We start from the raw sequence: 12,219 nt of genomic DNA on the forward strand, positions 1-12,219 counted from the left end.
TTGATGTTGTTTGCATTACCATTTTTTTATTTGTTGTTAGCAACTTGCTGAACCTGTCAACCTGGGTACCCATATTGTGTAATTATACTATTTATGTATATTTTTATTGGTATTTTGCCCTCCACATGGTGTGGGTTATATAAGCAGACGTTTTACTATGCTTTTAGCTATTTTTTCAACGCATTGGGCCTTGCACTGAATCAAACACACATTAAAAATTCATGTTTGCCAGATGTAGGATCTAACCCACGACTTCAGAGACGGGCACTTTACAGCCGTGTCTGGCAACTTGTACGTATGCAGTTCGCCGTATCAAGGTCATCAGTACCGTATACAACAACGCCACTCTTTCCTTTATTGAATTATCCGACCAGACGTGGCACTTCGAATGCAAAAGTATTTATGATTTTCAAATGTTTGTGTCTAGAGATCCCAACAATGACAAATTAGGTCGTTTATTTCGCTGAATTGAATTAAATGCAAGGTTGTATTTATTATTATTGATGGATCCCAGTCAGTTATCTCAGTTTTGTTGTAAATGTAGATCTCGTCAAATATATCTTGTGATTTGTGAAGCTCTATATTGGACGAATGTAGTTCGATTGGAAGTGCAGATTTCCATAATAGTTCGTCCCAGTAACATCTCGCAGTTTATATGCAAAGTAAATTCGGTACGTAACTCTGAAACGGAACAGTCCGACTGTTTATATACGTGTTCGGCCACCGCCATTGTGGAAATTTTGAGCGTCCGTTTCCCATTTAGTCTCGATGGAATTTCCAAACATTGTCAAATATATACTGTGTACCATAGTTATTGGTCTGAGGTCGATCCACTGAAAAACGAAGGCATTCTCCTCACTTTTCTCGGTCCATAGGTCTTCGCTGACGTGTATGTTCGTCGAATTTGATAAGTTCGTCAATCCAGCAGGTTTTTGATCGTTTGACGTGCCCTCGGAGCTACATGTCCGGTCCATTGCCATATCATCAAGTCTAGGGATTGCAATACCGAATGAAAATGTCAATACCGGTTTTTCAGTGAATACCGGTATTAATACCGGTATTTCTTAAACATTAAAAAAGGTGCTTATCGATAAATAAAGCTATTAAAATCTTTATAAAATATTTTTTATAAAAAAAAACCTACATACCTACCTACATTTATTGTGTTGACATTTAAAAATATGCATTGATCACAATTATTGTAGAACTAGTGATTTTTTACAAATAATTAGAATATATTGATAATTTCAACTAAAGCCCTCAAAAGTTCACCAAGTACAAATAAGTCCGTCTTCAGGAAAAGTTTCTTAAATTCAACGATTGCACAGTCATCAATAATCATTATAGAATAATTATTGAACATTTTTGTCACGGATGTATTCTATTTCGAAATAATATTATGACAATTCATTGCGACAGTTTACTTATACAAATATATTTGATGAAATTTGTTTTATTATTTTTTCATCTCTGTTGGATTCACTCAATATATTTGCATTTTAGCAGCGCATGACTTATATAATTCATTTTCAAAAACGTAAACGAGTGTGCTTTCTTAATACCGAAAATTCCGGTATTTTGGATTTTTAAAACCGGTATTTCGGTATTGATAAATACTGGAATACCGGTTTTGAAATACCGATATTTCAATCCCTAATCAGCTCGGTAACACTTATATTACAGAATAAATATTATTTTGAAAAACCTCAGAAACGTACCTACATACTAGAAAAAAAGGTTGGACCGAGTTTACCGAGAGACCACGTCTTTCACTTTCCTGGTGTGTGCCTTTAAGCTATCGATCCGTCTATGACTAGTGCGAATATTATTTCTTATAACTACGTTTTAACTGAGGTACCTTCATCAACTTACACCAATCAGAAGCATTTTTTTCAAAGCTATGTTTTTACTGTAACTACCATTCTTAAACCTTATTTATATGCAGTATTGAATAAAAAAAATAACCTTTGCTTCGTAATATACCTACTCTTAATTTTTAGAGTTCTTTCACATTAAGAGGCTAATCCATTCCAATCTGTCTTCGATTTCTTTAATATGTAGGTATTTTCCGAAATGCCATGTTGTGAACATCTTAAATTAATAATTTATACTGCTATATTATTGCTCTAAAATGAATTCATTAAAGTCAAATAGTTATCACAAGCTTTAATTAAGTACATACTTAAATACATTTTAATATCATACAATATAATTGAAAATCGTTCATTACGAGTTATAAAGAACTACCCTAACATAATGCCCATTTCAAATGCCAAAGTGCATTTTACCAATATTCATTTTAATTAAGTGCAAGTTTTTCTCTATGTTTGTATAATTTTGATGAATTTCATTTCCCTCGAGTGAGAGTTTTCTAAATATTGACATATCACCGCCACCCCCCACCCGCCACTTAATTCTCCCCAACCCCTCCTATGAAATATTTTACGAGCGATCGGTTTGTTTTACGGCCCCGTGCCTTGTCCGCCCCTTCAAAATTAAATATCGCTTACAATCTTCCAGCGATCGCCTAAATCCCACCCTTTTCAAGCCCACCAAAGGCAACATGAGTGATTCTTAAATAATTACCTTAGAATACAAGACAGACATTTGTGTGCTTTCCATTTTGAGAAAGAATAATAATTTTGACAGTTTCACAAAATTCTTGTATTGTTTATGGTAGTTCAGTACTTATAACCAGGCGTGCATACAAGGGTGGGGTGGAGGAGTTTCGGGCCCGGACTCAACATCGATGTAGATCTTGACTTAAATTGTTCAGTTTCGTATGCTGGTGTTCTTCCTCTTTTACCATTTACTCTCCATATTACGATGATCACCAGATAATTAAAGATTCCGTCTCGAACGGATGATTACCTTCTGTTCTACGTTGACATTATTAGGTAACTTAACGTAAATTAGTCCAACAACTTAACACACCATTGTGCATCCTGGCGGTCCATGCTGAGTTAGCCTTCTTGAATGACGACAGTGTAAAAAAAACTCGTGATGTTTATTAGGTCGAAGGTCAGACACTATTAGGCAGAACTCCCTTCAGATAGAAATCCCAAATTTTGCAAAAACTTTTCAACTGTCATCTATCTAAATTTCTCTTTAATGGTTATGGACCGACTAATAAGCGTGTTCCAACTATGCTCAGGCCATGACACGATACTATGAATTTCGGCCATAGTGCGTGCTAGTTGTTGCTTATACCTACTGAGAATGTAATGTGGTAAACTGTTTGTCGAAAAAATGATCGATTTTTTCACTTAGAAAAACATCGGTAATACGTTAATTAATTTATATATTATATAACATGTTACCACGATGTAAATATGTATGTTACAATTTAGTGCCGCGGCCTGACTATTAGACGGCCATGGTATTTACATCCAGGTCAATGTTTTAATAAATTGAGCGAAAACATTGTTATGAAACCTCGTGGCGTTGGCAAGATCATCAATGGATTTTAGAGACAAATGAGAAAAACAATAATAAACAGTTAATTTGTGTCGATGTAAGTATCTGATTTTTTGATTAAATCCATCGTCCATTTGTCTCGAAGCGATCTATCCCCGTGCTCCCTTCCTTCGAAAATTGATGTATTGAAAGATAATAGCCCTAAAACGTCCCGCCCTCTGGGAAAGTCATCTTGTATGGACGTAGATACCTACTTGCAGCCCTGTGTTATGGTAAGGGGTCCTAACGACGTCAATCGATCGATGTCGTTTGATCGCGAACCAAATCTTATCACGAGCTTTTGGGGATTAATAATAGATTATAACGCTTAAAAAATTCTTTTAGAAGTTGGTAGACTCTATACAGGATATGGGAGTCCATGGTATTTTTGTATGAGGTAGTTATTACGTTCAGTTCATATCATCATCCGCTGCAGGATGAAAGCCTTTTCAGGCTGGTTATATTTATCTACTACTGCAACACATAACTACCCTTGTTTATTCCGATATCTCAGAGGCTCTTAACCTACGGGTCGCGACCCAAAATTGAATCGATTGGAATATTGATCGGGTCACGAAGTATTTTACAATATTTTTTTAAAATAAATACAATACGTCTTTACTAACATACAACAATTATTTAAAAAACCTTTTTAGAAACCACCACGTCGAAAGTAGTAGCTTGTTTGTATTAAAAAATCGTCCATTATGGCGACTCCCCACATACTGTATTTATATATCAGATAGAGTTCTACTGTCTCTCATGACTGTACAATATACATGCTGTGTAATGGTCGAAGTGAAGTATTTTGAGTACCTATCTTTGCGAGCTTCGCCTAGGCCCTAGGCCCTAGTTAATCTATAGAATTTGTCGGAAAAACGTATTCGACGGATTAATCTGCAAACCGGCCAACTCCATTTGGTCAAATTGTTCATATCGAGCGGAATGGAATTTGACATTTTTATTCAAAAAATACACTTGGAAGTTTTTGAAAGTTTCATTCTTTCCCATTCAAAAAATGCTAAAAAATCACAGAAAAGAATAAATTTATAATAGAACATGTTTTTTTCATCAGCGTACTGTCGGCAATTGAATATTTTCATATACTTATTTAAATCAAGTTCTTGTAGGTATATATTTTGAACAGTGTAAATCCTTATATTATGTACTAAGGTATATTATTGAACCACTGGTTATGAATGACTGATGTATGCAATAAAAAGATTAGAGTGTTTTCTTGGATGCGTCGCGTTTCTCATTTTTGCGTTTTTTTATGTGTATCTAAATATTATGGAACTTTTTATGACTGTATTTTTATTATCGAAAATAAAAGTTCAGTTTATACTTATTGACGTGCATCTGGCAACAAACACATAATTCAATAATTAATATTAATCATGTTTACCAAATTATATTAAACATATTATATTGATAGTATAATATTTTATTATCGGGGCTTGATCTATTACTAGACGCCGACGGGCATATGGCCACCGCGGCAGTTCTTGACTAGGCGAATTCTGGACGTCAAATTTTGGGGTACTTTTTAGAGAACTAATCATAAATAACGCGAACAATGTTGCCTTCCAAAGCGTCAATTGTCGCTGGTTTATCAGCGTAAACCAGTGATGACAACGTAGCTCCCCAAAAAATAATCCAGATGATGCTAATTTCCAGGTCTATTTCTGGAAATCAGATTCTGATTTCAATAAATCGATGGTTACGGTCCCCGTATAGCACGTAATGTCATCCTGTTGAAAGTAAATCTCGTCCAGATCAATTTCATTTGTACATAGGTATATATACTTACCTATTTTAAAACGATTCCGGTAACATTTTCCATTGACCGTGTAACGAGCTCCGGCCTAATTTTGATGAAGAAATAATGTACGATCGTGCCACCAGGGTGTAAACCGCACCAAATGGTGCATCGTAGTGGATCTAATGAAGTATATAATGTCTTTTCTGGATTGGTCTCACCCCGTATGCAGCAATTTTGCTTATTAATAACCCCGTTAAGCTAAAAATGAGTATCATTGCTGAACGCAATTATGCGGTAAAACAACATCTATAAATTGCGCGAATCGACGACTGATTTTTAAAGTAAATTTTGATTTATACTTAACTATTTCTTTTATTCAACGAATAATTCACAAGATTTAAGAATACATCATTCTGATTATTGAACATATATAATTTTGAAGAACACTTCCTGAGAGAGTATATTATAACCAATAGAAAAAATCTTTTTTTTTTGAAAAAAGTAAAAGTTAAAATTTGTCGCAATTAGTATGTCACGCCGTAGCATATTGGTTAAATGCGACGGATGGGGCGTAAACCCGGGAGATACGGTGTTCGATTCCCCGTCGCACAGTAGGAGAAAAGCCCAAAATCGTGGCCAAAACCTGAAATGACCTCGGATTTGAATAAAAACATACAGAGGCTTTGAAGGTCGCTGATTATGAATCCGAAAGCCAAATTATCGTAAACAAAATGGCCGATCCAATATGGCGGACATGGAAGTTAAAAAGGTGCCAGATCTTGACAAAAATTGGTATATACGGGTTTTCAAGGTCGCTGATTACGAATCCGAAATCTAAATGATCGTAGACAAATGGCCGATCCAATATGGCAGACATGGATGTTAAAAAGGTACCAGATCTTGACAAAAATTGGTATATACGGGTTTTTAAGATCGCTGATTACGAATCCGAAATCTAAATTATTGTAAACAAAATGTTACACAGTTAAAAAGTGTCAGATCATGACAAAAATTGGTATATGCGGGTTTTGAAGGTCACTGATTACGCATTCAAAAGCTAAATTATAGTAAACAAAATGGCCTATAAAGCACAAGATGCACCTATTCCGCAGGTAACTTTTGTAATATTCGCAAGGTTATACAATAAACTAAAGGCCTAGACTATGAGCTTTGCAAAATGTGACAAAATATATAACTTTTCGAATAGTTGAAAATGTAAGTTTTTAAAATTATTCAATTTTATTTATGCAGAAATTTAAACTACATTTCAATAATTTATACATTAAGTTTAGACTCAACCAATGTAAAAATATTTTCTACATACCTCCAGAAGTCGTATTCATGTTGCAGAATTGAAATTAAACACTTCACTTGAAATTTATGGGTTTTCAAAGTCACCGTTATTTTCGTCTGTTTAGCACGCGACGCGTACACTCTCCACGAAGGCTAACTTCCAACTTACGCAGCGACGAAGGTATATGGTCAAAACGCTTCCCCTTTCACAATGAAATGCAGTCATTAATCCTCTACCTGACTGACTACTCAAGTATCCCCATTTCGAAAATTCATTTCTGGGGTTTTGGCCACGTTTTTGGGCTTTTCTCCTACTGTGCGTCGGGGTGACTTACTTTTTTCAAAAAAAGATTTTTTCTATTGGTTATAATATCGTCTCTGTTCTGGCAGAACACACTAACTGGAGAATACTAGTTTTGAGTAATTTGACTTTGAAGTTGTTAAAATGTTTGAAATAATGGTCTATCATGTGAGTTTATTAAGTAATCGTAAAAAGGATGACATTAAAATAAAGACTGTTTATTTATTAAGAAGGTTTCCAGACGGTAAAGTTTTAAATAAGGAACATTTTGGTACTAACTCAATATTTAATTTTTTCGAATTAGTGTCTTCTGCCAGAACAGTGACGATATACTATATACTTATAAATTATAAAAATTTTGATTATTTGGTAGCGTTGTATTCACGATGATTTTCCAGTCTATAGGTAACCACTCGAACATGTTAAAAAATGAGCATAGTATCACAGTTCGTCTTGACAGTTAACCCTTTCGTAAGTTCTATAAAGTAAAAAAACATCCGTTATTAATTCAAAAATATATGTGTAGAATTTAATGTAATTGTTACTAATAGTTACTGTTTTCAAATTTCAATGAACGCTTTTTTCAATTTGTATACGTATTTTAGTTGCAGTTTGCATAGGTAATAATATAATTGTTAGCTATGACAATGGAGCTCAAATAGATGAAGGCATTGCTTATTCGTGCATATCATTGGAGGTGAAAGATTTCCATTGCACATCTTGTATAATACTCATAATCCCTATTAGGTATATGCGCGCGGTAACGTCATAAAACTCTTCACACGGAGAGCGGATTACAATAAGCCATCTAGCTGCAGATTACCGTGCAAACTTCGCCGAAATTCCTCATCTGCAGCTTCTTCCGGCGCCGCTATGAAAGCTCACTTCCGGTGCTTTACTACGACCCCCCGTAGACGCGTCGTAGACCCTACGTAGCACCGTAAAGCTACGCCGCTCTACGGACATAAAGCCTCGCATGCAACTATCTAACTGGCGACTACTTCGCTGTTTTATACTTTTTATGTAAAGCCATAATGTACCTACCCACTTTTCAGGCGGAATCCTGGATAAAAGTGCATCGTGAAAGTGGGCTCATATCAGCAATGATCAAACTTTATTTACTGCTCAGATTCTCAAATAAATACCGTTATTTTTAAGGCTGTGCTTTTAGTGACTGTTTTAGTAAAAGTAATTTAATATAGGTATACGAGAAATCACAGTTTCGGTGTGGTCACAAAGCACAAAGGTCTAGTTATATTCACATGTTGAGTAATGAAAAGACGTTTTGATATATTTTGCATTAAAGCTATTTGCAGGGAACTGCATAAGCAGTCTTTTAATTTATTCCAGAGATTCCAGACGACGTGTTTCCCGCAGGTAACTGCCCTATTCGATTGCCATCATCACAGGTAAATATCGATAAGGGATAGTCCATATATAATGTCACCCCCTAATTGGGAGAAGAGGGTCTAGTATAATTTGATGATTTGTAGCAAAGGGGAAAGTGGATGTAGGTAATCTGACGTAATAAAACTAACTTAATGAACATGGTGATATTCCATGATAATACGAGTAGGCACCTACCATACCATAGTGAATTTGATAATTTTTAACATTTTCTTAACGAATGAAGGGGGCTTAAAAATGTGATGCTATTTAGATGGATGTAAAATATTTTTTAACGGGGGGGGGGGGGCTAGGGGCAAATATAAAAATTCATGTCACGTAATACGGAATAAATGAATATTGTATTTTTATATGTAATTCTTAATTTCGTAGTTATTCAATATTTAAATAACTACTTAGTTTGACATTATTGTTAATATATTAGGCACATGTGTATTATCGTTGGTGTCTCTATAGCAGGGATGGCGAACCTATGGCACGCGAGATGATTTTGCATGGCACGCGAATGTTTCATTTTGAAGCGAAATAAATATTTACTATTTTATATACTTAATATATTAAAAAATATATATATAAAAAAGTTTTAAAAATAAATATATATGTCCTTAAGTACTTACTTATATATAGGTATGTAGAATTAAAAAACAATGACGACATAGCCATGCGTATTTTCTTTGGTTTTTATATTATGTTTATGTACCAATCGATGCGCAAACGGAAACGACGAAATTCATGCTTAAATAATGACAAATCGCATTGTATTAAAAATTGCCGGCAAATCATTTTAAAGAATAATCATTACGTTTAATGTAAATATACGATTGCATAGGTCGGTCCTTAGGATGGAGGAACTAAACTAATAAATAAAAAATAAAAAAAACTGAAAAAATACACAGTTAGCAAATCCTATGAAATTAATTATCGGCAGTTATTCATATATAATAACTGCTTGTTATTTTACCTCAAACATAATCTCTAAAAATGGAAAACCGCTCAGTCATGGAGAATATATTATGAAAGAAGAGTGGATTAAATGCTTCCACGATCTCTTTGAGTAATTTGAAAACAATGAAAAAAAATATTCAAAGAATAAAAGATATGCCTTCGTCTAGAAATATGGTGAAAGATAGAATATCAATAACTCAATTTAAGCCTTTTTAATCGAATTCTTAACTATTTTTTTAGAAAACTTAAAAAAAAATTCGCCATAAAAAACTGCTTGGCACGTCAATATTATTTGGGAAATTTTGGTACGCGTACGTAAAAAAGGTTCGCCATCCCTGCTCTATAGTATCTGAATTAGTTCCAGTTAGTAGAGTTAGTTTATCACCTTAAAAAACCGTGTTTGGCTGTAATAACGAACAAGCCATAAGTAATATTGGGGGTATACTGTATCTATTCTCTAATATTATGGAAGTTTCATTGAGAAAAATAGGTAGCCGCCACTCCCCGTTTGATTATAAATGTGGTTCTTCTTTAAAACCAATTGGGAACCCCTGCGATATACGTACTGTGGCGTAGGTATAAGGTAGCGTTTACATATTTTTTGCTAATTTTAAAACTACTCTAATTGCTAATTGAATTGCAACTCGGTGTAGCTAAATGAAGTATTATCAAGCACCGTCCACTGTATAAGCACGTAACATGTTGTGTTTTTATACCTCTCACTAGAGTACTACTGACTTTGTTGCATTACTTTTAGCGTGGTACATAGAAAAGTACTTAACTTTAACGGTGTCAAAGTAATGTCACACGTATCATTGTAACCATTAAACATGGGATTACTTTACCTCTATCCTCTATGTAGGTACTCTAAATTATTTCCTTTTTTGGTAATATTCAAATAAGTACACTTTGTTTCTAAGAGCGCGCTGCAGAACCGTTGACGCTAAGTGGATCCGACAAAGTGGAGTTTAACAGATTTTTGTTTTTACGAGAAGTGGGCAACAAGCCACTGCTCAACATATTAGGTCCATACTCTGACTCCAAACACACATTAAAAAACAATTTGTGTATTTGCCAGACCCAGGATTCTAACCTGGAACCCACGACGCGTTAGCCACCCGACACTCGTTCGACGACGTTTTATTTACGTGAGGGCTTAATTGAAATTTAATTTCTCCAACACCATCTGCAATTTGTATTCTTAGTTCAATGTAAACACCAATATCCGCCATAAAAAGTGCACATTAAACTTTGTTAGTCATATGTATTTGTTTTTATTGAACTTGGGCTACAATTTACAGATAGTATTGGTTAGTTTTTAAAAATCAATTAAACCCTGCCCAACCAAACCATAATAGTTTTGGTATTATTTTGGGCGATGCAACAAAATTGTGCACACTTTTTCATTCATATTTATTTGTTTTCTTATGATTAAGAATGCATGTTAGGTACACATATTTTTAGATCATTTTTTTTAATTCTTAAACCCTGCCTAACCAAACTCTCATAGATACAAAAATATTATATCTATAAAATATATCAAGCTTCAATACTGGGACCATACCTAAAATAAAATTTGATATAAATAAAAAGAATTTTAAGTTAGGTATACACATTTATATTTTTATAAAAATTGATGTTTTTTAAAATAAATATTGAAAATATTAAAACGATGAATTAGTCAAAAATCGAAGCGTTAAAAAATTGAAAACTTAAACTATATTTTAATAATGAATATGACCATAAAATATAATTTAATAATAAGAGTGACCCTGCAACATTTAATTTTTTTTTTACAATTGTAAGTTTATCTGTGAATTAAAAAAAATCTTTTTAATGTTTTCAGATACTTAAGTACATATTATTATTAATTAGTAGGTACAGTTGAAATTGTAAATTATCAAAAAATATTCACAAATTGCAAGCTTCGTATTTTTCCGCTAGGTTCTCTGTTGGCATATAGGACCCCCCTTAAAGAAGACAGACTCTAGTTTTCTAGTATGTCTTTTTTGGAATCAACTCGTGGTAATTATTTCACACATTGCCAACAGCTTTTCAATTACTAGGTTGGTAAAAAATACGTGGCGTCAACATTTTTGGTTATTTTCGTATTTTAACAAATGTGTGAATTAAGGTTATTTTATTTTATTAGTGCAGTTTTGTTATTTGCAATGAATTAGTGTTGTTTCGAGTGTCTGCAAAAATTTAACAGTGATTCGGGCGCATCCGCTGTCCGGTGACATTTAATATCCTGTCATGTCGCAATATTTTCGGCCAGACGATGGTCATTATCGACGGGATGCCCATAGTTATGACCGACGGTTCCAGGAATAAGTTGGTGCACAATGGCAGCATTTCATTCATACGCGCAGCCTTGTCACACGACGCTCGTATATTACTTTATTATTGCGTGCATTTGTGCAACTCTCCGATGCATTCCTGCTGAAAACTGTGCATGTGTTTCGGTTCGTGAACTTTGACAATGAGACGTTTACATGCATGATATTTATTGATGATTTGCATTCCGCTGGAAATGATTTGGCAATACCTACCGCACAATTTGTACTTGTGTATAGGCGTGGAGAAGGTTCGATAGGAGACGTTTATTTAAGTTTGCACTGAGTTCGACGCCAGATAGATGTGTCATACCATTGCCGACTCAAGTAGAAAGCCGATACATTCACAATGACTGGTCCTACTTTTTCCGCCCCTCCCGTTGTTGTCTATGCGTGAACTGTCATTGCCTGCCATTGTTCCATAGAGTGCTCATACTGACGCGTCTGTCATGTTCACACAGGGAATGGTTTGATTTGAATAGATAAGTTACATGATAAATAATACACTAGCATTAACACACATTCTACAAATGTAATGCATAGATCAGCGCTGCATATTGTTTGGAAATCGATATTACCACCGGTTTTTGTGTGAAGGACTAGTCTGACTTTGACAGCTGATGAATAACAGAAATGTATATTATTTATTAGTAAGTAATAATAACAGATTTGAGTTTTTTTATAATTCAATTTGAAACGAGAAAGGGCGAATCAATATA

General features: G+C 34.3%; 1 protein-coding gene across 2 annotated transcripts in view; it reads left to right on the plus strand.

Annotated features, from left to right (window-relative positions):
• step (cytohesin steppke) overlaps positions 1 to 12,219 on the plus strand; it is a 341,111-nt gene that overhangs the window by 238,945 nt on the left and 89,947 nt on the right. The window lies entirely within an intron of this gene.

This window comes from Rhyacophila brunnea, unplaced genomic scaffold, assembly GCF_057557595.1.
Source record: "Rhyacophila brunnea isolate RB1 unplaced genomic scaffold, BYU_Rbru_1.0 scaffold_22, whole genome shotgun sequence".
NCBI classification, from domain to species: domain Eukaryota; kingdom Metazoa; phylum Arthropoda; class Insecta; order Trichoptera; family Rhyacophilidae; genus Rhyacophila; species Rhyacophila brunnea.